The sequence below is a fragment of the Perognathus longimembris genome, chromosome 5 (genome assembly GCF_023159225.1).
Source record: "Perognathus longimembris pacificus isolate PPM17 chromosome 5, ASM2315922v1, whole genome shotgun sequence".
NCBI lineage: Eukaryota > Metazoa > Chordata > Mammalia > Rodentia > Heteromyidae > Perognathus > Perognathus longimembris.
The window spans coordinates 35195869-35223218 of NC_063165.1; the positions used below are offsets into that span (position 1 = coordinate 35195869).

At 37.6% G+C, this 27350-nt stretch overlaps 1 pseudogene; it reads right to left on the reverse strand.

Moving 5' to 3' along the window:
- On the reverse strand, positions 1–26604 carry LOC125351063 (annotated as a pseudogene).
- Positions 26605–27350: the final 746 nt, after the last annotated feature.

Consider the following 27350-nt stretch of genomic DNA (forward strand, 5'->3'; position numbering starts at 1 on the left):
GGCACACCATCACAACGAAATGAAGGTGCTTTGAATCTTGTAATCTAGTCAAAATCACCAGTCTTGAACAGTCTCGAACCCTCTTCATCTCTACGAAGCTTTCTTGTCTATTTATCTGACTTCTTTTCAGTATCCAAAACTTTAGCTAATAATTCTTGTGTTTCAGCAGTCAATGGAGCATGGGAAAATTTACAGTATTCTCCTTTATAACATTTTGCACCTGTATGGTAAAACTTGCATGGGTATTCATTATGCAAATACAGGATGTTTTCACCTCTGGTACAATATCCTTGTACATAAAACACATTTCCTTTTTCTTCTCTATCTCTGCATTATGATAAAATTTACACTGTACTCTCTTAATACATTTCCTTCCAAGGAAATATTTGCAAATCTGTTTTCCTTGACGTTCCACTGTGTGCTGGTTGATGAATTCCTGACTCATTCTTATAGGCTGCTACTTCTCTTGAGGTTCTCCATCCTCCTTGGGCGGGCCCCTGTTCTTCGGTAAGGCATCTGATCCTTTGTTTCCAGTGCTTGGCCATTTGTGCTTCATTTTCTTCTGTTTGTTGTTCTTATGAAGAGCTTTAAGACTTTTATGTTTGTTTTGTTTTTTGTTTAGCAGCCTGCTGCAGATCTTTTGCTCCCTCTTTCTTCATAGATTCTTCAGGAGATGGCACAGACAGACCAGCATTTGCCATTTCTTTAGCTTGTATACACTGCTGAAGTTCTTTGGCAAAGTTATCTTCCTGTTCCTCAATACATATGTCATTGTCACTACATGTATCATAGTCCTTACCTCTTGATTTTATATGTTGTAAAGTCTTTGGTGATGCTGTAGAGTTTCCAAAGTGCTTAAATGTTCTGGGAATTTTCTTAGACTTCAGTTTTACTTTCCATGTGACTTTCCCTCCTTGTGTATCTTTAATTTTGGTGTCATCTTTTCCATTGCTGGTTCTCTCGTCAGAGTCCATTCTTTTTCCGATGGCCGAGTTGGAGGGTTTTGAGAAAAGAGTTTCAAAAATCCATGCCCCAGAAACGCAGTAGGGTCTCACACGCTGGGGGAGGGGGAGGGAGAGGAGGAGGGGAAGGGAAGAGAGGGGAGGGGGAGGGGGAGGGGGAGGGGCAGGGGGAGGGGCAGGGGCAGGGGGAGGGGGAGGGGGAGGAGGAGGAACTAATAACTAAACTTCATTACTCTAAATATTTCTCCCCAAATCCGTGTTAAAACTTAATTGCCCCTATAGTAGTAATAGGTCAGAGCTTTGTAAAAGGATCATGAAGGTTCTCCCATCATGAATTAGATTGAAGGTCATATTAAGTGACAGTCTCCCTCTCTTCCCTTCATGCTGTCTTTATAATGTAGAGAACAGCTCCTTAGGCACTGAACCTGCAAGATCACAGATACTGAATTCCTGAGCCTCCATAATAGTGAACAATACAGGCAGATTGTTAATAAATTACCCAAAGGCATTTTATTACACTAGCAGGAACGCATAATTACAAACAGCAAAAATAATATAAAATTTAAATAAAGTTACATATCATTTGTAAAAGATTTAAAAGGGAATAGTTGTAAGTATAGTACCTATACTTAAATATCAAATTCCTATCAGCAAGAAAACTATCTATAATTAAAATATGAGAGAGTCTAGAAGTAAAGTAACAATGATTTTTCTAAAATTTTTTCTTATAAAAATAACATTTATATGGAAGTACATGGCATGTAATATATGGCATAACGCATAAGTTCTTTTTGTACATAATAATAATCACATAAGGAAAACAGATTCTTTTATGATCCTAACTAAATGGTGAACAAGCAGAAATGTGAGAATGTGGGCTGGAATAGGAAGACTGAGATGAAGGAAAGGTGAATGTGCAATTCAAAGATGGTAATAATTTAGTAAGTAATTTTAGAAGGATATCAAAGGAATATATATAATATTTATACATATATATACTTATGTGTGTATGTGTATGTGTGTATCAATTGTAGGGCTTGGATTCAGGGCCTGGGCAGTGTCCTTCTGGTGATTAATTTTTTTTAATAATTTCTTATTTATTGTCAAGTTGATGTACAGAGAGGTTACAGTTTCATACAAAAGGCAGTGGGTAAATTTCTTATACTATTTCTTACCTCCTCCCTCATTTCCCCTCCTACCCCCTGCCTCTTTCCCTCTCCCCCAATGAGTTGTTCAGTTGGTTTAAACCATATGGTTTTGCAAGTATTGCTTTTGGATTCGTTTGTCTTTTATCCTTTGTCTCTCAATTTTGATATTGCCTTTCCCTTCCCTAGTTCTAATACCAGTATATACAGTATCCAGGGTACTCAGATGAGATACAGTGATAGCATGGGAACAACCACAAGAAGGGTATACAAGAGGATCATCAACAATAGAAGCTATGGTTTCACATGGCATGTTGAAAGAAATCACAACAGTGATATAACAGTCGTTTCCATAACATGGAGTACATTTCACTTGGCATCATCTTGTGTTTTTAAAGGCATAGCTATTGGGCTCTTGTGATCTTCCACTGTGACTAGCCTAAATCTGTGCTAATTATTCCCTATGAGGGAGACCATAGAGTCCATGTTTCTTTGGGTCTGGCTCACTTCACTTAGTATAATTTTTTTCAAGTCCTTCCATTTCTTTATGAATAAGGAAATGTCATTCTTTCTGATAGAGGCAAAAAATTCCATTGTGTATATGTACGACATTTTCCTGATACATTCGTGAACTCAGGGGCATCTGGGTTGGTTCCATATTTTAGCTATGACAAATTGCGCTGAGATGAACACTGTTGTGCTGGTGGCTTTAGTGTGTTCTTGTTTGTAATCTTTTGGGTAGCTGCCCAAGAGTGGGGCTGCTGGGTCTTAGGGGAGGTATATGTTTAGCCTTCGGAGGAATCTCCATACCACTTTCCAGAGTGGCTGAACAAGTTTACATTCCCACCAACAACTAAGTAGGGTTCCCTTTTGGCCACATCCCCTCCAACATTTGTCATTGTTAGTTTTCCTTTTTACAGGGGTGAGGTGGAATCTCAATGTTGTTTTGATTTGCATTTCTTTTATGGCCAGTGATGTAGAGCATTTTTTCATATGTCTCTTAGCACCCCAAAGTCCATGCTTAACAAAAAAAATCAAACAATGAAATGAAGCTTTTGCTTGCAATTTGGGGATCAGATGAAATGGGTACCTGTGGATGACAGATAGAGGTAGCACCTAAATCAATTAATGCTTTCCATGGGGAAGAGACAGGGAGAGTAATTGAAGACCTTTCTTTCTCCACACATAACTCTTTTAGGGTGTACTATGGCCATCTGGTCTCTGAAAAACGCTCTATGTCTCTGATAAAGCAGGTTTGCAGTCTTCTGAAGCTGTAGTCCTGCTCAGAACAATAACTTGGTATTTTATTTTCCTTCTTCCACATTCTACTCTGAAATGATCTATCTCTATAAGTAGAGCACATAACAGATTCTACTTGTAGGAAAAACTAGGTTCATCTGCCAACAAGAAGCCAAACAGGTAGAGCCAGTTGATAAACAAAACAAAGTGGGTAACTGCCCTTTTTGTGGATGTAAAGGAAAGTAAATTAGGCACTAGGTGAGATCAATAAATTTAGAAGAATTAATAAAAGGTTACAAAGAAACAGGAGGTTAAGTGTATTCTGAGAGTACGAATAGTGAGTTTAAAAAAAAAAGTAGATGAGGATATTTGCATCTCTACCATGCCTGTGCTATGCCTCACACACTATATGTTGCTCATTAACTCTAAGACAGGGATTATAATAATGCCTACCTCTTAATACTAGCTAATAGATTACATGAGGAAACCCATGAAGAAACACTTAGGAAAATATCTAGCAAATATTACAAGGCTTTCCTCCTAACCTCCTTGTTACCTTAATCAACTTGAAAATCCTATTTCCAAAAGAACAAACTGAGATTGCCACTCTATCCAGTTTTCTCCATTTTTAGACCTATTGCATTGCATCTTAATAATTTGAATTATTTTAATATGCATTTCCATTTAAAACCATCCACTACACATCTGTGGAACCCCTAGAAAATGGATTTTCAAAAATGAACAAATGGCCTAATTTGGCAATGTGCAGAGAGTCATATAGCTATCACACATCAAACTTAACATAATTTCTTTCATATTTGTTTTTTTCCATATCTACTATTTCTTAAATGGACATTTATCCTTGCTTTATGAAATACTGGATAAATATTACCAATGCAACAGCTGTGTTGTCTGAGTTTTTCAACACACATTTGTCTGAAATTATTTTTACCATATGCCTTTTTCTGCAAACTTCATAAGAGAGAAACAAAGTGATATTACAACTTTTAATGCATTTTTTTCTTGTTGAAGGTATCCTTAATAAGTTAGTGTATATACCTCTTCTTTTCTACTACACTATAGTACATAACATCAATGTGTTGTGAAGAGGTTTTATCCTGTCTGGATGTTTCTGTATTTTTATTATTTCATTTAGCAAATATTAATTGTGAGATTCCACAGGAAACATTTCTTTAAAAATATATATTCACCCGGGGCTGGGGATATAGCCTAGTGGCAAGAGTGCCTGCCTCGGATACACGAGGCCCTAGGTTCGATTCCCCAGCACCACATATACAGAAAACGGCCAGAAGCGGCGCTGTGGCTCAAGTGGCAGAGTGCTAGCCTTGAGCGGGAAGAAGCCAGGGACAGTGCTCAGGCCCTGAGTCCAAGGCCCAGGACTGGCCAAAAAAAAAAAAAATATATATATATATATTCACCTGCATCAAAGCATCTTGATTGAAGGTTTGTAGCCATGTTTAGAGAACTTACATGATAAACATTTGTCCATAAACATGTGATACAAATAATCATGCTTTCAGAGGTTACACTGTGAAACAGCTATGGGCAGAAGTGAAGGACAATGAGAATGAAAATATGAGTATAAACACAGTTGAAAAAACACATTCTAATTTTAGATTTTTTAATCCATGCATACTTTTAAGTAATTATTGTAGTTAGGTAGTTAACAAATAGAAACTATTTTTCCTAATACAATTTTTCTCTAATTTTCTCAAATTATATTTTTATTATCTTTAAGTAGTTATACAAGAGTTACTACCATCAATAAATCAAGTTATGAATAAAATGTATCTTGATCATTGTCAGTCCTCTCCCCCATCCCTCCCAACAAAATCACTTCTCCCAAATTTCTTAATTTCATAGCCATATACATTGAATATTATAAAATTCATTCTCCTACCATTCTACTCTTCCTTTGTCTTTTCTCGTACTTTTGACTACCACTGACACCTTTCAGGTGCCAATTTCATGGTACTCATTTTGTTGGGCTGTTAGTTCATTTTTCAAAGGTATTTTTTCAATTCTCCCTTACAAATACCATTCTTTGTTAAAGTATTTGTGCACACTTGCATACAACCCCATGTGTTTACTTGAACATTTATAAATTAGTTGTAGCATCCATATAGGAAAGTAAACATGGATCATTTGTCTCTCACTCCCTGACTTAATTCACTTAGCATAATTTTTTTCAGATCCATCCATTTCTTTGCAAATTACATCATATCATCCTAATGGATGAGCAAAATTACATTGTGTATATATACCACATTTTCATGATCCATTCTGTCTATTGAGGGGCATCTGGACTGCTGTTATATATAGTAAATACATACATACATATAATATTTACTATATTAAATAGTGCTGCACAAAATATGATAGTGCAAGTGGAATTACTGTATCTTGACTTGGATTCTTTTGGATAAATGCCCAAGAGTAATATTGTTGGATTGTAGAGTCATTTAGGTCTTTGAGAAATCTCTAAACAGTTTTTCAGAGTGGCTAATTCCTAAAAAAAAAAAAAAACTAAATGTAATCTACTTTTATAAGTGCTTAGTATTGTGCAATTCTAAGGACATAAGGGTAAATAAACCAGTTATAATATTAAGCATATTCCTGTATATACTTATTTATATATTACTATAACATATGATATATTTATATCACTATATTTATGTGTTAAATTATTTGATGTATTTTTCCTTCATATGTTGTATTTTTTTCTAAACATAAAATCAACTCCTATAAGCACATTATTTGGGAATGAATTATTTTCTCGTTCTACTCATTTATGTGCTCATTCAGAACTAGAGGCGTATAAGAGAATGTAATTAATGGAATCTGATGTAAAATTCTGAATAAAACTGGTATCATATATCACTTATTTACACTTGGATCCAAAGTCCTTATCAGATGTCAACTTTTTCACCAACAAAATGATAAAAGTTCCATCTTCTTCATAAAGTTAATTTTCAGGGTCAAGGGATTAAACACACTATGCAGCACAGTGCCCAGTACAAAGTACAATCATTACACATTGCAAAAATTCTACCTTTTCCCAAATATTATATACGCCAAAGCTCCCTTTTACTACAGCAGACATTGAAACTTCAGTATACTGCAAACAATAGAGAGAATAGTTCTGTTTAAAAAAAAATTCAGAGAAACACAGCAAAGTACCACCCATTTAAAAATATTTCTTTGTTCATTAATAAGACTTCAGTACATTTGAAGTTCAGTGTTGTTGTTCTTTCAAATATTATCCAAGCCACAATTCCCCTTTTTTACAGTAGATGTTTGAAAGCTGAGTAATAGAAATTACATTAGAGAAAACAAATAGTCTATTATAATTGCTTTGAGAGATGAACATGAACACATTCATGAATGTGAACACATTAATTTTTGACATACAAAAGATTCCCAAATTACAATGGTTGAACTACAATTTTCTAACAAAAGTGATACACATTCAGTATAAGCCATACTTTCAATTTTGAATTTTGATCTTTCCCAGGCTAGCCAAACGCCATACAATGGCCTCTTGAATTGCTAGATAATAGTTATGAGCCAGAGTTCCCTGGCAGCCATACCAGCCTGGTGTATACAACTTGTTTTCTTCAGAGCATTGTTACTAAACTGTGGTATTCAGTATGGTATCTATAGCAAATGCTTTTTCTTTTTTTTCTTTTTTTTAACTTTATTGTCAAAGTGAAGCACAGAGGCTTTACAGTTTCATATGTAAGGCAGTGAGTACATTTCTTATCCAACTTGTTATCTCCTTCCTCATTCCCCCCACCTCTCCCCTCCCCTTTCCCTCCCCCTCCCACCCCCGTTAGTTGTATAGTTGCTTTACACCAAATGGTTTTGTAAGTATTATTTTGGGAATCATTTGTCTTTTTATCCTTTGTCTGTCAATTTTGGTATTCCCTGTCCCTTCCCTAGTCCTAATACACCTATATACCATCTCCAGGGTTCTAAGATCAGATACAGTGGTAGCAGTGATAAAACCATGGGAATGGGATATGAGAAAAAAGGGGGGGGGTACTGTTTCACATGGCATATAACAACAATTATATAACATTTGTTTCCATAACGAACGTGGAGTTCATTTCACTTAGCATCATGTGTTCATACGGGAATAGCAATTGGGTTATTGTCGTCGTCTGCTATGACTAACCTAAACATGTACTAATTATTCCTGATGAGCGAAACCATAGAGTCCATGTTTCTTTGGGGTCTGGCTCACTTCACTTCCATTTCCTTAGGAATGGGGCAGTGTCATTCTTTCTGATAGAAGTGTAGAATACCGTTGTGTATATGGATCGTATTTTCCTGATCCACTCATCTACTGATGGGCATATGGGTTGGTTCCATATTTTAGCAATGGCAAATTGTGCTGTGATGAACATAGTTGTGCTGGTGGTGGCTTTAGTGTGATCTTGCTTGTAATATTTTGGATAGATGCCCAAAAGTAGAGCTGCTGGGTCATAGGGGAGCTCTATATTAGCCTTTTGAGGAGCCTCCATATCACTTTTCAGATTGGTAGAACAAGTTTACATTCCCACCAACAATGTAGTAAGGTTCTCTTTTGGCCACATCCCCTCCAGCATCTGTTATTATTAGTTTTCTTGGTAATGGAAATTCTTACCGGGATGAGGTGGAATCTCAGTGTTATTTTGATTTGCATTTCTTTCATGGCCAGGATGTAGAGCACTTTTTTGTATGTCTCTTGGCCATTCTCATTTCCTCTGTTCAGAGAAGTCTCTTTTTAGGTCTTTAGCCCATTTGTTGAGGGGCAGTTGGTTCTTTGAGGATTTGTTTTGGAGAAATTTAATTTTTTTAGTTCTACATATATTTTAGATATAAGATCTTTGTCCAATATGTGGCTGGTAAAGATCTTCTCCCAATCTGTGGGCTTTCTGTTTATCTTGCAAGCTATGTCCTTGGAGGTGCAGAAGTTCTGCAGTTTGACGCAGTCCCATTTTTCTAACCTTTCTTTGATTTGTTGCATTTCTGGACCCTTATGAAGGAAGTTTTGTCCTGTGCCAAGGAGCCCAAGTGTTTCTCCTCTTCCTTCTTGTAGTGTTTTCAGGGTATCTGCTTTAATTTCAAGGTCTTTGATCCATTTGGAATTGATTTTGGTGCAGGGTGATATATAAGTATCAAGTTTTAGTTTGATACAGGTTTTGGTTTACCAGAGCACAACCTGATTGCAAAACAAAACATATTTATTAAGGCACAGTATTTACAAGGAACTTGTTAGCATTTCTGGTATCTTGTATCCAAATTGATCTTCAAATTATAATTTATTTCTATAAGGTACTCACACCCTTGTATGGTTACTAAGGCAATCTGTCTGGTAATAGAGTAGTGAAGAGATGAATGCTGGTGATTTCTGAAGCGAAATTAGAAGAGACATGCTGCCACCATTTCATATTCTTGAGACATCACTCTCTGAGGAAAGCTGATAGCCATATCATCAGGCCATTTGAGCAGTACAGAGGAGAGGCCCACATGGGGAAGAATGGAGGCTCCCTGCCAACAACCACTACCAACTTGCCAGCTACAGACATGTGTTGTACTTGAAGCTAACTCTCTGGGCCCAGTCAGGCCTTCATCTCATTGAGGCTCCAGATAACTTCATGATAGACCATAGGCAGGCATTACTCAACTGAAATACTCTTCAACTATGACCCCCCCCCCAAAAAAAAAAAACAGATAACAGATGTTTACTTTGGTTTTAAGACAAACTTAGTATAAGGATAATTTTTTAATTCAATTATAGATATCTAATCTCTTTTACCTTGACTTTATTTCCAAGTAATGAACTGTTAAAATAAGCCCTATGTTTCTTAAGAGAAAAGGTCATTGGGGTTACACAATGCTTCACTGTACATTGTTAGCCTACATAAAAAAATAGTCAATGACTTTTCAAGGATAATTTATTCAGAAATGAACCTTACAGTAGGAATGTATGAGCAAATGATAACATGAGCTTTAAAAATTTCAAAGAAGTTTTCCCAAAGTTGTTTGGACATCATTTTCAATTAAGGTCAGGAACAAGGGTGGTGGGTGTCCCTGGCTGGATAAGCAGTTCCTGCACAGATGTCCTTGCAGAAGTTGTTTGGCTGCTTTTGTTGTGGCTCTAAGTTTGATTGGTTGCTTTGGTTTGGTTTCATTTGTTTTTTATGATGTTCCCATGCACTTCTTCAAGAGTGTTGGGTGCAGCAGAATCTCCTGATCATTTTTAGCAAGTGCATGAAATGCCTTCTTGTTGAGTACATAACCTCCCATCTTAATTTTTTTCCTTAGGTTTTGACACAAGTGCATCCATTTTAATTTTGACAGGTTCCATAATTTCCACATGCTATTGTGATAAAAAACAACAACAACAACAACAACAACACAGTTACCTTGGCTCTATCACAGTGTGACAAAGAACTCAAGCCACATGCAGTGTTCACTTAGTGTCTTTTTGGTAGTAAATGCAAAGCAATTTTCTGTTTCTAGTTCCTTCTCATTGTATGACGAATAACGTAAAAGCACTGTGGGAAAGTGTATCAGTCTGGACTTTGTCATTTCTATTATAACTCTTGCTTTCAGAGTTTTAAAAGATGCTCTTTTTTCCCCCTTCAAAATGTAGAAGCTTTCAACAACAGAGTCCAAAAACACCCTTGTATATTGTTTACCAGGCAATTCTCCTAAGCCATAAAGTACATGGGGGAAGGGTTAGATTGCTTCACTAATCCAACTTGCACTCTTGACAGGGTTACATGGGGCCTGTAGCCAAGTGTCCCAACATATTAGCTGATGTGGCTGCCTCCATCTATGATTTCTCATCCTACAGAGATTTTCCCTTCCTAATCACTGATGGAATGGAATGCCTTGCATGGCCAGGAACTGTGTTAGGTTTTAAAGACCCTGATAGTCCTAAAGTTCTTTTGTTGTATTTATTTGTGTGTTTTCCCTCTTTCTTATAAAATACAAGCGATATACATTTAAATTCCTATTAGCAAATAACACAAGAACTATTCATCAACTTACCACATATATCATGTCTTTAGTTCATTGTAGAGCTTCTTGGGGAGGAGTTCAGGTGAACTACACCTGAATGAAAGGTCATATGATGTCGATAGCTGGAATAACATTGAATATCAAATAAAACTCTACTAGAAAATTGTCATTAAGTGAGGACTTGTATGCTAAAATGAAACAATCACCAGTGTGTGACCAATGGAAATATTGATGAAGTAAGTACATGGGAGAACTGAAAATCATGCAAACAAATAGATCTAAATGGTTTGTAAAGATTCTGTTCCTACTACATTTCTGGATTCAATTGCTCTGTACAATATGCTTTATAATCATCTAGGAATTTATTCATGTTTTTATTAACCTAAGAATCCCATGTAATCTTCGCTGGTAAAAATTATTATGCTTTAGCATCTATAAGGAGTAGGAAATAACTTTAGAAGTCAGGTTGTTTGATCTGTCTACCCTGAAAAATGTTAGGAAGCATTATAAATTCTTAAATATGTACTGATATAGTATCTGACTGAGCACAGATGTGTATGTGTTTGTGTGTGAGAGAGAGACAGAGAGAGAAGAGAGAGAGAGGAGAGAGAGAGAGAGAGGTATCAGGGAGGTACAGGGTTTGAACTCATGACCTAGTGCTTGCTACAGACCATAAGCAGAGATTTTTTAAGGTTATTCTGAAAAATAAGTTTATTCTAGAAAACTAATTGCAGTCATCTCAAAGAGATCCTGTTGTTGATACTATAGAAATTTCTCAATCTTAATATCCAAATAAGCACTGTCAGAACTTTAAAACGGATGGTCAGAAAGTATAAGTCAGTAATGATATGCAAAATAATCATCAAATGAAATGACATTGACACCAACAAATTAGAATTGCCACTGGCTATGGTACAAAAGCAAAGTTGTAAATATCTTGGTTTGACTTATCATAGTGGTATGAGACAAGCAGAAAATTGGACAATCCACATTTAGGGGAGCTCAGGAGAAGAGTGATTAGAAAAAAGTACAGAAATATTTAAATATCTTACTAAGGTAACTGTGCCACAAACACGGGTGACTCATGTCAAGACGGTTTGATGAGAGGGAAAACTATTTAAATCATTTCAAAGGCATTGTTTCATTCTGAGGTATTTTGCAAGCCATACTAAGAAAGAAAAAAGTCTCATTAATTTTGCCATGTCATTTTTTTTTAACCAAAAAATGGTATGAAATGACTTGTTCCTTTACATTTTTCACCATTATTGGCTCTTTTTTTTTGGAAATAGATTTCACCTAGTTCCAAGATACAGACACAACTTTCAAAGACAGACATATTAAGGATACATTTTACAGTGTTTCATACAGCATCTAAAGGAACTTCAAATTAAGAAAAGAAAACTACTAAGTTCATATCATAAGCCATTGTGCTACTGGAAATTTATTTATAGTTATTGCATTCAATTATACCTTGTTTTATTTCACTTTGACCACTAGTAGGTCTTAACTCCAGAAGAGCAAAACATGCAGGATAGAAATTAAAAGCACTGTAAAAGACTGACTTTTCGTGGTAAGGTATTCACCCTTCTAATTATAACCTGCCTCTAATTACTATACTCATGGATAATAGCATATTGAGAGAAACAGGGCAAAGTTTTCAAATACTTTTAAATAAAAGGAAGCTAAGATTTATTGTGTATTACATGCCAAAGCTACCACATGCTCAAACTAGCTTTTGCACATATGTGACGCATTTTAAATGACTCTATGTTTGTTCAGGCGACGTATTACATTTCTACAGAGCTTAGTATTAAGTAATTGCTAGCTCAACAAAAAACATGTTTCTATTATGGTATTTTTGAGCTAAACATTTTTTAAGAACCCACAGTTAAGTAGGTATATATAAAATAATTATGCATTATTGGTTTGATCCCCACAAAAAGCCTATAACATGTGTGCTATTAAAATAGAGGAAGAAATGGAGCCTTCCTCTGAGAGCTGTTAACAAGATTGTCTGTTACCAGAAAGAATGGAATTCTCACTATGGATCTATCATATGGGAAAATCCATAATTATGATGTCTTAACATACATTTTGCAAACTAGATGTCACATGTAATTAGTCATAGACTAAAAGTAGAATGTTTTAAATTGTTTTTAAATTTGCTTTTTGGAAAAGGTTTTCTTATGCAACATATACAAAAGAAATACAGAATCTCTCTCTCTTGGTCTCGCTCTCGCTCTCCCCCCACCCCTGCTCCTACATACAGTTTGAGAAAGGCAAAGGTAGATAATAGAAAGACCTCCCAAATACCAAAATCAAGAGACAAAAGATAAAAAGACAAACCAATGCAACAGCAATACTTACAAAACTATATGATGTAAACCAACTGTACAAATCATGGAGGGGAGAGGGAAATAGGAAGGAGGGAGGCAAGGGGATATGAGGGAGGAGGTAAAAAGTTCTTTTGGTTTTTTTTCCCCTTGTATTTCTTAAGTTTATCGCTCACACAAGCATTTGTATACACTATAGTTTAGATATTTCTTTTTAAATTGCATGCTAGTGGGAACACTTGGAGTATATTCTGCAACTTGCTTTATTTTTCTAATACCTCTGAAACTGAGCTATGTAAACTGTAGCATAAGTTTGTTTGTTTTTATGGCTATATAATATTCCATTCTCCACCCTACATTCTTTATTCAAGTAACTGTGGTTGAATAATTCAGTTATTTCCAGGTTCCATGCTATTGTTTTTCCTGTTACTAAAACAATATTTCTATGAGTACTCTCTTAACAATGTCAACTGGTCCCTATTTAGAAAACAGGTCAGTAGAGAAGATAACTAATTGCTGTTACAAGTTGTGATGGAGATTGCTCAATACTATCCAACTAACTTTTCTTCCATAACAAAGAAGGACTGCAAAAGCCATTTCCCAGGCTACTCACAGCCATTTCTGGCCCTTTGACTACAGTTCTTGCTCATGGAGTCTAAATATAAAGCAAAACACTTTCTGACCTAGGCCTTAAATGATTGGATCTGTATATTCCGCAAACTCTTTTCCTTTCCCACGTGCTGGGACATTGATGTGCCTGCAATTCAGCTGGTAAATAGTGTAGAGTTGGAAAATGGTCTAAAATGGGAGAATGGCCAAGATGTAAGGTAGAAAAATCATTGAGATACTCGGAAGACAGCAGAGGAGCAGCAGAGCCCTAGCTGAGCTCCGTCCAACATCGCAGTTTTCCCACCCCAGAGAAAATTTACCCCTAGATTGACAGCCCAAATAAGTTATAACAGTACAGGGATTCCGGCCAGGAAGGAAAAATCGACTTTGCTGGTCTGAAAACACAGATTTGAGCTCTGGGCGGCGTCCCGCCACCATGCCAATGCCAGCTCTGGCACAGCGCTGCACACCCCACACAGCTCAACAGAGACCATGGAGAAATCCTCCAGACGGCAGCATACAGACACAGATCGCCGGCTGAGCACGGACGGGCTGAAATCGCAGAGCCAGCGTGAGTACTCCCAGGAAAGACAGTCTCACTCATGCCCACAGAGCAGCTCCTTCCCCAACCGCCAGAGCAAAGCGCCATCTCTGAGACTGGCAAAGGGTCAGACCAGACTGGAGCTAAAGCCCGCCTGCGGAAAGCGAGGACAAAGCGGCCATCTTTGAGAAGGGCAAGAGGGACCAATAAGTGAGATCCAGCTCCACCCAGGAGAACGCCCCCTGCCCAGGCAGGAGGCATGTCCTGGGCCTCGGTTCTGCTAGAGGTGCCTGCCCTGCTCGCTGGAATTCCTAAATTAAAAGCGAAAGCGGCGAGCAGCTATCGGTGGCACGGAACAGCAACACGGGAGAACAAACTTCCCGAGACAGATAAACGGTCCCATTTATAAGCCCAATTCCCAGCCCGAAATGGAGCAGAATTCCATACCCAGCTCTGCCCAGAAGGCCGCCCCACCCAAAAGGGAGGAACCTCTCCCAGGCAAGCAACTCTGAGCCTAGTAAACCAGGCCAGAGGTGCCCTGCCCTGTTGAGTCCACAGCCTATTCAGAGCCAGGTGTTAAAGGCAGCGGCCCTACAGCAGACAGGAGGAGCCATGGTTCCCAAGACTGTTCATGTCCCCATCTACAGTGGATGCCCAAGGCCTACCTGCTAGCTGTGTGAACCACAGAACCCCAGGATTTCGCTAACAGGGGCGGAGGGTCAGAGCAGATCCACTCCATGCAAACTGAAAGTAAGTCAAACCAGCCAAGCAGCAGAATAGACTGCAAACCATCGCAAAGAAACCAGAGACTGTACAAACCCCACCCAAACAAGGAAGACTTTTTTGTTGTTTGATTTGTCTCAAAAGTTTTTTAAGCTTTCATTTTTATTTTTTCTTATATTTTCATTTCTGAAACGTCATTGGTTTGTTTTTGTTTTCCATTTTCACCTGTTGGTTCTGTCAAGATTTTGTTGTTGCTGCTGCTGCTGTTGTTGTTGTTGTTGTTGTTTTTCTTTTTTCTTTTTTCTTTTTCTGGTATTTTTTTTCCTTTTTATTGTTTAAATAATTTTTCTGTTATGTGCATCTGTCTTCCAGTATGCTTTCTTTATTTCTCTCTCTGTATTCTCTTTCTTTAAAAATTAGTTTCCTATGAATAACACCTCCACTCTTTTCTGCTAACTCTCCATTGTCTATCATTTTAACCTTGTTGTTTCTACCGATTCTACTCTCCTCCACATTGCCATGTCACTGAAACTAAACCAAAATCATCACCCCCCCCAATACATTTTACACTAGTTTCTTTACTACCTCTAACTTACCCTTCTGACTTACTTCTAGGTCCTCCAGATCCCGTTGACTCCTGGTTATTGGATAGAGGGTATCCCAGCTTAATCCAAGTGAAACGAAGGGGTTCATAGAGAAAACCAGTCCAAAAGGAACTTAATATAAGAACAAGAATTGCTCATACGGTTGTAACAGTAAATAAGTAACTACTGAATACAGGGCTCAGGATTGGTTGTTATACTGAAATTGTATTCTTTAGGAAAACCAAATCTAATTTAATACATAGGTATAAAAGGTATCTGTATATAATTGTGAAATTCTAAGATTTACACAACAGTGCTTGGTAAGGTCTGCTTTGGGTCTTAAACGGTGCTCACAGGTGCTTGTAGATTGGCATTCCCAATCCAAATGGGCAGAAGAAACACAAGAAAGATGGCAAACAATGAAGTCTTATCTCCCACTCAAAACAAGCAGGAAGCAGAGCAGTCAATCAAAGACATAGAAGATAACCCCCAAAATGCTCTACAAAGTCTACTGACAAACATGATAAATAAAAAGTTTAAATTTCTTCAGTCAATTATTCTAGAGCGTGAGGAGGCAAAGCAAAAATTAATGGAGAATTTCATGGCATCCACAAATAGAAAGATAAATGAACTTCAAGAGTCAAATGAAAAGATAGCTACCCAGCTAAATGATTTGAGAGACAACACTCAAAACCAAATTAATGAAGTTAATGAAGTAAAGAAGTCCATACAAGACCTAAGAAATGACATGGAAATTATCAGGAAAGACCAGTCAGAAGGAAAAGAGATTCGAAATCAAGTAGATAGCCTACAGTCCCGACTAAATGAAGCATAGGATCGAATCTCAGGAGCTGAAGATTCCCTAAAATCTATGGAGAAAGATAAGAAATTAATACAAAACCAATTCAATAAACAAAACAGATCGATCCAGGAGATTCAAGATACAATCAGAAAGCCCAATTTAAGGATAATATGTATTGAGGAAAACCTGGAAAGGAATGTAATAGGCAACCTATTTAACAGAAAACCTGGAAAGGAAGTTAATGTAATAGGCAACCTATTTAACAGAACAGCCAAGAACTTCCAAAATATCTAGAAGGAAAGGCCTATAAAGATACAAGAAGCATTTAGAACCCCAAACTGACCAGACCAGAATAGGACATCCCACCGACATATAGTGATCAAAACAGGATCAGTAGAGTCCAAGGAAAGAATCCTTAAAGCTGTTAGGGAGAAGAAAACAATCACATATAAAGGAAAAGCAATCAGAATTACCCCAGACTTCTCAGCAGAGACCATGAAAGCAAGGAAGCCTGGAATGACATATGCCAAACCCTAATAAAAATAACTACCAACCAAGAATAGTGTACCCAGCTAAACTCTCATTCATAGCCAAGGTCAAATAAAAGTCTTCCACAGTAAGGAAAAACTGAAACAATATATCTCCACCAAACCAGCTGTACAAAAAATACTCAAAGATGTACTAAACAGAGAAAATAATAAAGATCCCAATGCAGACAGAGAAATGAACCCTAAATAGTAAACTAGAATAACAGATCAACAAGTGGGAAGACTCAGCCTTTAACAAGATAGGGATAATGAAAGGAACAAATGATCAGCTCTCAATCCTAACTCTCAACATTAATGGACTAAATTCGCCAATCAAACAATATAGGCTCATAAGTTGGATCAAAAATCAATATCCATATTTCTGCTACCTCCAAGAGACTCATCTATCCAGCAAAAGTAAACATCTTCTAAAAGTGAAAGGCTGGAATGAAATCTATCAAGTAAATGGCCCCCATAAGCAGGCTGGAGTTGCAATCCTAGTATCAGACAAAATTGACTTCAAAATAAAAAAGGTAAGAAGAGACAAAGAAGGTTACTACATACTAATAAAGGGATCTCTCCTACAGGAAGATATAACCATCCTAAATATCTACACACCAAATACAGGAACACCCAACTTCATCAAACAAACACTACTGTCTCAAAAAACACTCATAGACCCAAACAAATTGATAGTTGGGGACTTTAACACTCCACTATCACCTCTGGACAGATCAACACGCCAAAAACTGAACAAAGAAACCACAGAGCTAAACAACTGCATAGACCAACTAGATGTACTCAAAATCTGCAGAATATTCCACCCTGCAACAAAAGAATACACATTCTTCTCTGTGGCACATGGAACATTCTCCAAAATAGATCACGTCTTAGGGCACAAAGAAAATCTGTACAAATTCAGAAGTATCAAAACCATTCCCTGCATTCTCTCAGACCACAATGGAATAAAATTAGATCTCAGCTCAAACAGCCACCACAGAAAATCCTACAGTTCATGGAGACTAAACAACACACTGCTGAACCATGAGTGGGTCATTGAAGCAATTAAAACGGAAATTCAAATGTTTATGGAACTCAACCAAGATGAGGACACAAAGTCCCAGCTCCTTTGGGACACAGCAAAGGCAGTACTCAGAGGAAAATTTATATCCCTGAATGCATACACCAACAAACTGGAGAAACAGCAACTCAAGAATTTAAGGATGCACCTTAATTTCCTTGAAAGAGAACAAGCCAAACCCCAAGTCAATAGACGAAAGCAAATAATTAAAATTAAATCAGAATTAAATCGATTAGAGGTGAAAAAAAACCATCGAAATAATCAACAAAAAAAAGAGTTGGTTCTTTGAAAAAATCAACAAGATAGACAGACCCCTAGCAAACCTGACCAAAAATTGAAGGCAGCACACTCAAATTTATAAGATAAGAGATGAAACAGGTAACATCACCATAGAAGCAACCAAAATTCAGACCATAATAAGGAACTATTTTGCAAACACTTATACCAACAAATTCGAGAACTTGGAAGAACTGGATGATTTTCTAAAAAAAATTCATATCCCCAAACTCAACCATGAAGACTTAAACCTTCTAAATGACCCATATCCAGTATTGAAATAGAAAAGGCAATAAGTGATCTCCCAGCCAAGAAAAGCCCAGGTCCAGACAGATTCACTGCAGAATTCTACAAGGCCTTCAAAACAAAATTCACACCAATGTTTCTCAAACTCTTCAATGAAATTGAAAGAGACGTTCACTACCAGACACATTCTACGAAGCCACTATAACCCTCGTCCCAAAACCAGGCAGGGACTCATCATGGAAAGAGGACTATAGACCAATTTCCCTGATGAATATAGACTCAAAAATTCTCAACAAAATTCTGGCCAATCGACTTCAACAGGTCATCAAAAAAAATCATACATCACGATCAAAGTGGATTCATCCCAGGGATGCAAAGTTGGTTCAATATACGCAAGTCAATTAATGTAATCCACCACATCAACCAGAGCAAGGTAAAGAACCACATGGTTTTATCACTCGATTCAGAGAAAGCGTTTGATAAAATCCAGCACCCATTTATGCTAAAAGTCCTGGAAAAACTGGGATTCCAGGGAACATTCCTGAATATAATCAAGGCAGTTTATGACAAACCAACAGCAAGCATATCTCTAAATGGTGAAAAACTAAAGCCGTTCCCTCTAAAATCAGGAGAAAGACAGGGATGTCCACTCTCTCCCCTTCTCTTCAACATAGCACTAGAATTCCTAGCCAGAGCAATTAGGCAAGAAGAAAATTCAGAGGGGATCCAAATAGGAAAAGATGAAGTTAAACTTTCTCTCTTTGCAGATGACATGATCCTATACCTGAAGAATCCCATAGACTCTACCCCCAAGCTACTAGAGCTGATCCAAAACTTGGGCAAAGTTGCAGGATATAAAATAAACCCTCAAAAATCAACGGCCTTTCTCTATGCTAATGACCCAAAGACCGAGTCTGAAATCAGGAAAGCAACTCCTTTTGCAATAGCCCCCCAAAACATAAAATACCTAGGAATAACCTTAACCAAAGAAGTGAAATACCTCTACAATGAGAACTTTATAAACATGAAAAATGAAATTAAGGCAGAAATAAGGAAATGGAAAAACCTCCCATGCTCCTGTATTGGGAAGATTAATATAATCAAAATGGCAATGTTGCCAAAGGTGATCAACAAATTCAATGCAATACCTATTAATATACCAACACCATTTTTTAATGAAATAGAGGAAGCAATCCTGAAATTCATATGGAACAATAAAAGACCTAGAATAGCAAAAACAATCCTAAGTAGAAAGAACAGTGCTGGAGGAATTACAATACCCAACTTCAAGCTGTATTATAAAGCTATAGTAATAAAAACAGCTTGGTATTGGCATCGGCACAGGCCTGAAGACCAATGGAACAGAATTGAAGACCCAGAAATGAACCCACAGAACAAAGCCTTCTTAATCTTTGATAAAGGAGCTAAAACAATAGTATGGAAGAAAGATACCCTCTTTAACAAATGGTGCTGGCAAAACTGGTTCAACACATGCAACAAACTAAAACTAGACCCTTATATATCACCCTGCACCAAAATCAGTTCCAAATGGATTAAAGATCTCGAAATCAAAACAGACATCCTGAAAACACTTCACGAAGGAGTACGAGAAACACTTGGGCTCCTTGGCACTGGCTGGAACTTCCTCAACAGAGACAAAGAAAGGCTACAAATCAAAGAAAGGTTGGACAAATGGGACTACATCAAACTACAGAGCTTCTGCAGGGCAAAAGACATGGCTCGCAAGATAAACAGAAAGCCCACAGACTGGGAGAAGATCTTTACTGGCCATTCATCAGACAAAGGCCTCATATCTAAAATATATGCAGAACTAAAAAAATTACCTTCATCCAAAACAAAACTGCAAAGATCCAATAGCCCCCTATCAAGTGGGCTAGAGACTTAAAAAGAGACTTCTCTGAGGAGGAAATGAGAATGGCCAAGAGGCATATGAAAAAGTGCTCTACATCATTGTCCATAAAAGAAATGCAAATCAAAACAACATTGAGATTCCATCTCACCCCAGTAAGAATGTGATATATCAAGAAAACTAACAATAACAACTGTTGGAGGGGATATGGCCAAAAGGGAACCCTACTTCATTGTTGGTGGGAATGTAAACTGGTTCAGCCACTCTGGAAAGCAGTATGGAGATTCCTCAGAAGGCTAAACACAGAACTCCCCTATGACCCAGCAACCCCACTTTTGGGTATCTATCCAAAAGACCACAAACACAAAAGCCACCAGCACAACAATGTTCATTGCAGCACAATTTGTCATAGCTAGAATCTGGAACCAACCCAGATGCCCCTCAGTAGATGAGTGGATCAGGAAAATGTGGTACACATACACAATGTAATTTTATGCCTCTATCAGAAAGAATGACATTGCCCCATTTGTAAGGAAATGGAAGGACTTGGAAAAAGTTATACTAAGTGAAGTGAGCCAGACCCAAAGAAACATGGACTCTATGGTCTCCCTTATAGGGAATAATTAGCACAGGATTTGGCAAGTCACAGCAGAGGATCACAGGAACCCAATAGCTATACCTTTATGAACACATAATATAATGCTATGTGAAATGAACTCCATGTTATGGAAACAATTGTTATATCACAGTTGTAAATACTTTCAACGTGCCAAATGTAACTGTACCCTCTATTATTGATGATATTCCTGTATTATCTTCCTGTGGTTGTACCAACACTATCACTGTATCTTATCTGAGTATCTTGGAAACCAGGTATACTGGTATTAGAACCAGGAAATTGGAAGGGAATACCAAAATCGAGAGATGCAGGGTAAAAAAAGACGAACAACTACAAAAGCAATACTTACAAAATGGTGAAAATGAACTGAACAATTGAACAACTCATGGTGGAGAGGAGAAGGGAAAGAGGGGGGAGAGGGGAATGAGGGACGAGGTAACAAATAGTACAAGAAATGTATCCAATGCCTAATGTATGAATCTGTAACCTCTCTGTAATTCAGTTTGATAATTATATATATATATATATATATATATATAATCACTTGCATAAACTGCAAAAAAAAAAAAAAAGAAAAATCATTGATCATCAAATGACTTTTGAAGGAAAACTCTCTCAAAATTGAACCAGTCACTTAAGTCTCTTATGTAGGGGCTGGGAATATGGCCTAGTGGCAAGAGTGCTTGCCTCCTACCCATGAAGCTCTAGGTTCGATTCCCCAGCACCACATATATGGAAAACGGCCAGAAGGGGCGCTGTGGCTCAGGTGGCAGAGTGCTAGCCTTGAGCAGGGAAGAAGCCAGGGATAGTGCTCAGGCCCTGAGTCCAAGGCCCAGGACTGGCCAAAAAAAAAAAAAAAAAGACTTATGTAAGAGGCAAAAATACCACTGGGGTTTCAGTTTACAGCTTCTTTGTTTATTTTCTGAGAGTGTGCATATGTATAAGTAGGTAGCATCTATATCAGACCACTATCAGAGCAGAAGAATTCTTTTTTATATTTGTTATTGTTAGTTATTTTTGTATGAACACCGCCAATGTGTATCAAATTCAGTCTCATTGAATTTGGTGATATGTTTCCCCGATTGTCTACTTTGTTTCATGTGATTTTTTTTCAAAAGTTTTACTATGAAGTACTCATAGTTTACTATGAAGCATGTCCATTATCCTTTACTCTAATAGAATTCAAGAGGTTATGCTAATCTTTTGTCTAATAGTGGTCACAAGTAATATAATTCTTTCATTTTCTCTAAGTTTTCTTTGTGATGTTTTCAATTTTAGTGAAAGTAAATGCCTCAGATTTCTTAATTATTTCATTATCAATAAATAGGTGTACAAGGGTGTTCCTTTAGTAATTGGTTGCATTTATATTTAACATTGTGTCAGAATTTTTTTTATCCCTCTGTATAAGGATACACATGAAGATACTGTGGTTATTTGTCTTCTACACTTTACATTTAGCCATTGGTTCTCTCATTCATCTTTTTATTTTTTCCTCACAGAAAAGTAGAGAGTAGAGTCGCACCTGTTAGGTAGGAACCAAAATAATCACGTACCCATAAGAATTTGTATTTTATGTGAAAACCATCATCAACCTGCCCTGAGATGGGTCAGGATGACCCACTGTCTCCACATGTTGCTTTAGTCTGACATAAAAGAGATGCATGTTAAGTCTTGCTGTTAACCACACTCTTGTTTACCTTATTTACTTTATAGAGAACAACCTGGACCTTGTTTAAAAGTACATCATGTAAATAAACAAGTAAACAAAAAGACATGAATATCAAACTTGTGCATGGCAAGTTAGACAAGACACCCATGGAGTCATAACGTTTCAACGAAGTATATTGAGGTCTCAGGTGCCATTGAGAATAGATTTCATATCATAAGATAATATATCCCCTGTGACTCATTCTTTTTTTTTTTTTTGCCAGTCCTGGCCTTGGACTCAGGGCCTGAGCACTGTCCCTGGCTTCTTTTTGCTCAAGGCTAGCACTCTGCCACTTGAGTCACAGCACTTCTGGCCATTTTCTGTATATGTGGTGCTGGGGAATCGAACCCAGGGCTTTATGTATATGAGGCAAGTGCTCTTGCCACTAGGCTATATCCTCAGCCCCATGTGACTCATTCTTATTAGACAATTTAGACCATTGCAACTTATTCTTATGCTGCCTCCAGAAGAGGAACATAGATAAAGTAGACCTTATCACAAACAGACCGATTAGGAGAGCAATAAGCCACACTGGATAAGCAATAATGAAAGGAAATAGAAACAAAGGTAAAAAATGAGCCAATGCATCAGCAGTACAAGACAATATGTAGTAAACAAACTGTACAACTCAGGGTGGGGGGAATTGGACGTGGGGGAAGGTGGAAGAAAAATGAGGGAAGAGATAACAAGTTGATATGTAACTGTAACCCTTCACCTTGACATTTAACATTTTAAAAAATAGTATTGGGTGGAATAGGAGAGATAAACACTAGAAAGAATAATTGTGGTTTAGTACTTAAATGGTTTCTTAGTGAAAAAAAAAAACACATATACAAATATATACTCTTTGTTGCTCAGAACAAATACAAGAGAATAATAGATAGAAGTTATGATAAATTAGTGGTAGGGTAATTACAAAGGCACATTCTAACCATGCTTTTTCCAAAAGGCCTGATTGACTGAAGAAGGTAGTAGTTTCCTTCTCTAATACTGATGACATTGAAAAGGAATCTGAAAGATCATTTATCAGCGGCATTACCAGTAATAGCTAATATCTATTGCTGCTTACTACTGACAAGGATTTTTTCAGTACACGTTGTCTACATTTTCCCACTTCATTTTCACAGTGGATGGTAACGATTTTTTCATCATTCTCTAATGAAGGTTCTGATGCACAGAGAGCTTAAGTAAGTTGCCCAAAGTCACCCAATTTGTAAAAGTCAGAAAGCACATCTGTTTTGTGTCTAGAGACTGGATTCTCATCCACTCTGCTGCTCACTTATCAGTGCTATGAAAAGATTTGCTGTACTAAAAAGGAAGCTATACTATGACGCTTTCCAATTCTAATCCAATACTTGAGTCTAACAAGTTAAAATATATTTCTTTGGAAATATAAAATAATATGGAAATCTGCTACTAAAGGGAATGAAGGAAAATGCAGTAAGTAAAATATAATCTAGGAGAAAGATGTTTGGAAAGATCTTAAGCCAAGGGCATTGTCCAAGCAAAGCTTGTTAGTCTGTTGAGTTTCAACTTTTCTGTTCTTTTGCTTTTCTTACAGGTGAAACTCAACAGACTAACAAGCTTTGTTTGGGAGGAAAGCCTGGAGAGGGAGACCTTCAGCTGGGCTGAAGGGGAGATGGCTCACTCCCCTCACCCCTTAAAAATAAGATCTCCTTAAATATTAGGCAGAAAGAGTGAAGTCATCAGAAACTTTTTGTTTCTGCTGTAACTCTAACAGATAGACAAGTGCGTATCAAGTGATCACCACACAATAAATATTTATCAATGTTGGGGAGCACATACCTTGTCTATTCAGGTCTCCTTGGATTACTGAGAACGCTTCAAAGCTCTTTCAATCACTCCCAAAAATGTTGGTTTTCCTTCCTCCAACCAAAAAAAATCACCAACACAGAAACTTGTCAACTGTGCTTATGGAAATAAATCTTCACACAGCCTTTCTCCTGGCATGCTAATACCTTCCTGAACATAATATAAAGGTGATTTTCCACCTGAATTCATCTTCTCCAAGCTGCCCTATGTTTCTATAAATCCAAGTTACAACAAGTTTGATTTCATTCCTTCTAGAGTATTTTATTTGCTTTAACCAAGCTAAAAATCCCAACTGAAATCTGACATTCTGTTCTAATAGCTTGAATGCTTATTATATTTTATTGGCTGACTGTATAATGTGGATATATTTTGAAAGTTGAATTGCTGTTTTTTCTTGAGTGACAGAGAATTAAATACTCTCAAATATTGCCCAAGAATTCCTTTTGATTTTGTTTTTCACAACATCTCAATAATTTTCTATCAATTATACCAAGATCAACCTTCTCATGCAAACATAAAACAATCCTCAGAAGCCCTAAGACCCAGTCTCTCTCTCACTTTGTGAATCCACTCTGCTGTCCTGTAAAACCTTTCTCAATTCTGTCTCTGGTTTTCCAGTGCAGTAATTTTACTAGTGGTGTCAAGGACTTACATGTACTTGTTGCTGAGGAATTCCTTACAACAAAAAAAGAGTAATGCTTATGTTAATTTAAATACAACTACTATGTCACGAAAACATCCAGGCTATAACTAACTCTACTTAGAATGAAGATTTTATTTAAGGAGGGGAGAAACTATGACTATCAGAACCTCTACAAACACAAATCGGGGAAAAGCCTGCGGTTTTCCCCACTGCTTGGAGATTGACCAGGCTTGCTTATTTTGATTACTATCCCTGTGATACTCACCTTTAGGTCCATATATCCATTTCTCCTAAAATGACAAGTCAAGGGCTTGTGATCAAAAAGCAGTTCCCTTTTACCCAAAGGAACAGAACCTCCAGAGATTTGTAGGAACCACATTATAACCAAGATACTACTCTATGAAGCTGGGCCTGTGGGCTGGTGCTCCCCAGCCATCTGGAAGCTTCCTGGAGACCTATCCCATTGCCCAGCTGGCTCCAGCCCAGCACCTATTTGAAGAGGAAGAGTGGGGTACCCTATGACACACTGCCAGCTCCCTAAAAGCAATCCTGGTACTCCCACCAAGACTCTTAGAGAGAAACTGATTATCAGGGAGACAAGACAGGGACTAGATGAGGCAAGGCCAGCCTGCTTAGTCTCGGGGTCTGAGTGCAACTTTGGCCTGGGGAATAGAAACTATTAGGAGTTGCTTGAGGCCCCCAAAGAACACAGAGTTTGAGCCAGGAAAGAACAAAAACATTAACAAAAAAAAAAGAAAAAAAGAAGCCTCGGCTGGCAGATTCTGCTAATAAAGGAAGAATTCAGTTTGAAGAAGTGAGGTAGAAAACAAGGTGGAAAACAATTTTCTTTTTCATTTTGCTTTTGTGTTTGGTTTTATTTTGATTTTTCCTCTAGTAAACTCAAAAGGATTCAACCATGACTCTAGCCTGAGGAGCATCCATTATTTAATTAAAAATAGTGATCATTATTTTCTTCTTTGAAATAAACTCAGAGGTACCTTCCCTCTACTTCCTCAAGGTTCCCACCTCATCCTATCTCAGTTTTTATGTTATAGGAATTAGGTTTTACATCTGCCTAAATGCCCTTGGACATGCTACTCGGCTTATTTAGACACACCTAAGGCTACAGTCCTTTCCAGTCTTTGCTTTTTCCAGCCTACCTTCCTCTACTTTTCCCTCCTTACCAAGAACACATTTTCATTCCCTGTCACTGGCATTCCTATCCCTGGCTGAGTTGTATTGCCTGCAGGCTGTCAGCAGAGTTCAAAGGAGTTTTGCTTTGATTCCCCTTAGACCTAAGCTGGTGCTTAAAGTGGGGAGGCTACTCTCAAGACTAGGTATCTTCTTATCCTCACTCATGTTTTAAAGACCCTGTTAATTTCTAGTAAGTAAAACAGAGTAAAAGCACAGCCAAAGCTGGAAAGAACGGTGATTTGCACCCCTAAGAGAATGTTTGTCATTTTCTCTTCCCTTCCTTTCTTTTCCTCATCTACTTTCTCCTTCCCATCAAGACCCTTCTGAAACTCTAAAATTCTTATATGATAATGTGACTCACATAGAGAAAAAACAAAAGCAACAAAAGCAACAACAACAACCACACAAAATGCTAATTTTGCCATACTGACTGTTGTAAAATCACATTTGGTATCTCCAACCATCCATTCCACAAGCAGGGAGGAACTCTTGGATGCCTGATCCTTTAAGGGGCCAAGGGCCTTTAATTACAAGTGAGGCTTTCTTGGCATCACCCTTTGTCCTCCCTTGACCTACTATCTTATCCATCTTACTTGACATTATCATCACCATCACCATCTTTAAAAATGTTCATTGAGCTCTTAATATATGCTGAGCATAGCGTAGGAGTTCTATATGTATTCTGTCATTTAATTATTCTTATGAGATCAGCAGTATTTTATAGGTGAGAACACAGAAGATTAAAGAAGTAGAGCAGCTTCCTCAACCTTTTCCTCTAATGTGTGTTGATGCAGGTGTTTGTAAACTAGACAGTCTGTCTCCCCACTGGTGGCACAGAACTTCTAAAGAGTTGCTGTTTTAGTGGAGGATTCAGACTTGTAAACAGATAAATATACCAAAGAGCTAAGTGCTGGAGCTGTGAAAATACAGAGGCAGTGGTGACTAACACTGCCTGGGGGGACCCAAGGCTTAAAAGACTTGTGAGGTAGGTCTTGAAATAAGAGTAAGAGCATCCCATGCAAACAGTGGGATGGGAGTGGGAGGGATTGTCTTAGTCTGATGGAACTGTATCTGTAATGGCAGAGTTGAGGAATGCTGCTGACGGAACTGTATATGTAATGGCAGAGTTGAGAAACACTGCTGACGTATATTTGGGAAACAGTGAGCTAAGCACAGAGTTTATGACAGAATGTGGTGATTTGAAACCAAAAGATCACAAGATAATATTAGATGGAAGAATGATAGGGACTTCACCAGACATACTTACTTGTAAGTATAGCTACATTAGGAAGGTAAATGAATCTGGTAGTCAGTTTTAAAGAATAAAAAGGCTTAGTCAAAAGAAGTGTGGGGGGGCGGGGGGTCTGCCTACCTGTCTGT